Genomic DNA, 5,446 nt, shown 5'->3' on the forward strand with positions numbered 1-5,446 from the left:
TTGTGGTTGCTGTGGTAGTCTCCTGATTGACTACAATATTATTAAGTAAAATAGCTGAATTTCAAATGAGTAACCAATGCAGTTTTACTATTGATGTTTAAAATAGTGTTGGTTGAGTTTGCACATGTCTGTATGTAGTAGCCTATATATATGTCATTTTGCACATACATGTATATATCATGACTGTACAAAACCTGCCCATCCATGGAAAAAACACAGGGTATGAAAGTACGTCAAATATGATCTTGGATATTCTTAAATGGCCATCATTAAAGCTAGATGATACTGACTTTGTATGTACTGTTCTATATAAAATCAGTCAAATTAATATTTTTTAAATTACTTTTTGTGCATAGTGTACACCTGGTGTAATGTTGCAATAGCATGTGATAATTTCTTCCTCTTTATTCATACATGTATATAAATGGCTCTGTTTTTCGAGGGATTGGTTGAGTTATTGTCGAAATGCTTCTGGTCATCTGAGAAAATAATTTTAACGGCCTGACGTGGACTTTCTTGCAGCCAGAATATGCGGACCATTATTCGTATTGAGCTACCGTTTACGTAGACTCCATTACAATTGACTATCCATAAATAATATATCATCGCAAATTTACCATTTTGGTCGTTTAAAATAAACAATTTTATGTAATACAAATGAACACGCATTGTTTACATTACGGTGCGTCAAATTCAGGTATGTGACAATTCGTTACAAGTAAGCTAGTCACTGATTGGCTGAAGTGTAGACACGGATTTTCCTGTCTAAAAATAGAAATATCGGTCTGAACCTACAATTTTAGCAGAGGTAAGAAGTGAGCGATAGTGGAACATTCGACCGATGCGCAGGAGAGTACTTACGACCCACAGTAAATTAGAAAAAGAGGTAAAAATATGCAAAAAATGCCCTTACTGCGTTAGTAACGCAGTAGAAATATAGTCTTAAATAATGAAGTATTAGCAATTAGTCAATTATAATATGACATTTTTACTTGAATCTTGAATCTTTCTACTTTCCCTAATGTCTTAGTACATTTTTCTCAAGTTTGACTTCATTGAAATATTTTGGCTCATCTGAAGGCATGCTGCTTTAAAGCCAAGTTCCTGGGCAGTACCAGTACAAGACCATACATTAGCATTTCTGAAGCTTTCAAACTTGATAAAATGTTGTTGGCGGGGTTAAAATTCTTAACCTTGGAAAATTTGAGCACAAATGATACATGACTGTGTAGTAAGTTAGGCTAATCAAGAACAAAAAGAGTTTACACATGCATTCTTTATTTCCCTGACAAATATTAATATGAGTCACTAATATTTGTAACAATCACATTCAAGGAAAATTTCTAGCAAGTGCGTCACGCTTTGCGATGCCAGCATATTCACTGTTTACTTGATTATTGTTATGGAAATTGTTCTGTGCATGAACATTAGCATTATGGTCATCATCAAAGTAGTCTTGCATTTCATCTCCATTAATAATGCAAATGTTATGTACAATAGTACAGACCACTGTTGTATCTACAGCTGTCTTCAAATTCTCTAGTATTGATATACTGAAGTCTACAGAAACGACCTTTGAGCAATCCAAAGGCTCGTTCCACTGAAACACGTGTAGAAGAGAGCGCTTGATTAAAAGCTCTCTTTTGTGGTGTTAGATGCCCATTATCTCGATATGGGGTGATTAACCAAGTTCGTAAAGGATATGCACCATGTCCTAATAGATGACCATTGCCGCACAAATTAAACCCGTTCTCCCATAAATCACTGTTTCTCAGGACCCTTGCATCATGACAACTTCCAGGCCAGCCGGCTAACACATGGGTAAAACGAAGATCTTCTCTACAGACTCCTTGCAATACTATTGAGTGATATCCTTTCCGATTTATATACACATCTTTGTGTTCTTTTGGTGCTCTTATGTTAATGTGGGTTCCATCGATTGCTCCCAATACATCAGGAAAATTAGCTTTGCGACGAAATGCATCGATAACCTCTTGCCTGATATTGTTGCTAGGCCAAATAATAAATTGCTGCTTCAGATGAGTTAGAAACACACTAAATATTCTATCCCTGCACCTGACAACTGAGGATTCTGTAACATTGAACCTGTCTGCAATGCTATGTGTAGTGTCTTGTGTCGCAATATACCACAGTGTAATTAAGAGTTGTTTTTCTATATTTATATGGTCTCTTCCTCCTGTCCAACTGGGTAGCAGCTCTTGGAACTCACCAAGATTTTCACAAATGATTTCGAATGTTGTCCTAGTCATTCTAAAAAATCTTTTAAAGTCGTCTAAGTAGTACATTGGAATTGTTCCCTCAACATATCTTTCAACTTTTTGTCTCTCTCTGCGGACACTGAAATAAATTGAAATACATCATATAATTAAGTAGCCATATTGGATGACTTACAAACTAAAGATTTATCCCAAGTAAACTACTTATTCACTAAAGTCCATTATATTTCTGTGTCATTAATGCTATCATCAGTTACCTTGAATGACAGAAAATCAGCAAATGTATGCATATGATATACAGTGTATACTTACATACTTCTACACAAAGGCTACTGTGAACCATGCATTTAAAATTGTTTTTAAATGCTGCTCAAATAAATGTATCATCTATAATATCATATTTAACTTACAACTTTGCCGCCATAATTAGAATGAGCATTGCAGACTCATCAGTGTCAATCTCCATCCCCTCTTCACAAAAAATCATCTCCTCCATTAGCACAGAAAGGACTGCAGCTCTTGCAACAGCCATTTTTGATATTGATTAGAGCAGTGTTCCGAAATTGCTCCATTCAGAACACAATTCTATAACAGTGTCCATGTTCTGAAATATTCCTTTGATTGCAACATAATTCTAGCACAGTACGCTTGTTCTGAAATATTCCTTTCGTACATTTGAAAAGAGCATTCCGGAACACAGAACAGTAAGCCAGAACAGGTGAATGGAATACGTCCATATATGTAAACCCCAGCAAAAATGAGCCAATTAACGGGCATGATCTGGAGTGCGGGTAACTGATACCTGCACTCCAGTAACCGCACTGTGCATGTATATGTATACGATTTAACTCTGAAACTCTTTCAACAGAAAGGTCCCCAAACTATGATACAAGGGTGGTTTATTCAATTAGTACATTCAATCAGAGATGTTATATTTCCGATCCTTAAAGATCGTTCGATCAGCACGACATTATTGTTGTGCTTCACACTGGTAATTTAGTTCTTTCAATTCGGCTATTTTCTTGTAGAGTGGTTCCAGTATTAATCCTCACTTGAATACTGTTGAATCACCCTTTGGATATGTGGTCTGCTTTTTGAATTTGTCTTTTCACGTCTTATCTGTGATATGCAGGCTTCATAACCTCTGATCCCCTTTCTAAATACCATTTTATTTAGTTCCGCCCATTGTTTTCTCGTTTAGTGCACACGCATTTCTTAATTGGTGACCATATGCCGCTTTTCATGGAATGGCACTACGTGTCACAATGAAGGTTCCATGATAACCGCCATATGAACATATCTGCGGATGTTTCAAAATTCACAATTGTACCAGTTCATATTAAATGTTGAATTCTGCTGAAGCCGGTGTTACGGGGCGTGGACGGTAACTTGCACTTTCCAGTACCGTTCATGAACAGGCTCAATCAAACCGAGCCTGCAACATTTTCTATTATTCCGTGTTGTGCATTCTTTAGGGATTCTTTTTTCTCTCTATTTAATTCCTCATCAAAATGTTTCAAATAATTGGTCATGCCTTTCCACTTCAATATGGTATTTCATGTTCATGTATTCAAAAAAATGCAATTTTATAAATATTTATAGTACAGAAAAGTAATATAAACGTATAACATATGAATGAACATGCAGCAAATTAGAGAAAAATATTCCTTTTTTGATTGTGATTAATTTGTGGGTTTTACGTCCTGTGAACGTTGCCTTTACCTTGTTGATCTTTATTCTTGTTTTTTTACTTGTCTGTTTCTAATTTTGTTCGTTTAATCACGAATAGTACCTCGAGATCTTTTGCATTTGCAGTAAAGCCAGCTGCATGTTTTGCGTGTAATAAATTGTCCCTTACATGAATATATACTGGTCCGTTATTGATCGTTTCGACTTGATTATAATGCCTTTTATCTATTTTTCGTCATATCAATGATTTGTTTATATCATTATGTGTTGTAAAACGCATATAAAGAATTGCCACCATGTACTATTAGGGGCGTAGCCAGCTTTTTCAACTTTTGTGTCCATAAAAGGGGTCCAAGTGGAGTTTACAAAAGCAAAGTGCGCGTTCCAAAGTATTTTTCAAGGACAATTACTAAAACAATTTTTTTTAAAAATTTGATTCGATGCAAACATTAATGAGCCCATTAATTCATGCATACCCGTAAGCCATGGGTGAATCTTAGATAAAGTCCATTTTTCGGCATTTAACAGAAACAATTTTGTTGATAACAACATCCACTTCAACATTAATGTTTCTGTGGATGTGAAGAATGCCGAGATCGGACAGCCTGTCACCCGTCATTGTACTTTTATGTACGATTTTATTTTGATTTCCTTGTCGGTTACTATTTTATCTTCTTACTCGTATGTATGATGCTAGTGATAAGCCTGAACTAGCTCTCCCTTGCGCCTTGTCCTGTTTTTGTTAAGGGTCCTCCTGGGCTCCTTGCCACTATGTCGTGTGGGGGTTACGTTCATTGAACGCCGCCTTTTCTTATTGATCTTGTTTATCATATTTGATATGGCGCATATAACTGAATGAACATTCACAGGATGCCGATGTAGCCGGCATTGTTAGCAATGTAGACAACGCCTTGTGAATTCCTGGATATGCCATCTTAGGTGTGCTGTTAAGCAGAGGCAGATTGGTCTACTGTCATCTTGATTCCACCGCACTAGAATGTTTCAATTACTGTAACTCAACAATACGCAACACTAAATCGCGATCTTTCGCCATCGCGAGGTCCAAAATAAACCCAATGTCTTGCACTGTTTTCATCATTTTTCTAACATGCATACCCGTAAGCCATGGGCGAATCTTAGATAAAGTCCATTTTTCGGCATTTAACAGAAACAATTTTGTTGATAACAACATCAACGTCAACATTAATGTTTCTGTGGATGTGAAGAATGCCGAGATCCGACAGCCTGTCAACCGTCATTGTACTTTTATGTACGATTTTATTTTGATTTCCTTGTCGGTTACTATTGTATCTTCTTATGTATCATGCTAGTGATAAGCCTGAACTAGCTCTCCCTTGCGCCTTGTCCTGTTTTTGTTAAGGGTCCTCCTGGGCTCCTTGCCACTGTGTCGTGTAGGGGTTACGTTCATTGAACGCCGCCTTTTCTTATTGATCTTGTTTATCATATTTGATATGGCGCATATAACTGAATGAACATTCATAGGATGCCGATGTAGCCGG

General features: G+C 36.6%; 1 pseudogene; it reads right to left on the bottom strand.

Moving 5' to 3' along the window:
* Positions 1–1,004: 1,004 nt before the first annotated feature.
* On the bottom strand, positions 1,005–2,845 carry LOC132759259 (uncharacterized; annotated as a pseudogene).
* Between the last annotated feature and the right edge of the window lie 2,601 nt (positions 2,846–5,446).

This window comes from Ruditapes philippinarum, unplaced genomic scaffold (assembly GCF_026571515.1).
Source record: "Ruditapes philippinarum isolate M1 unplaced genomic scaffold, ASM2657151v2 ctg865_1_1_1_1, whole genome shotgun sequence".
Lineage (NCBI taxonomy): Eukaryota > Metazoa > Mollusca > Bivalvia > Venerida > Veneridae > Ruditapes > Ruditapes philippinarum.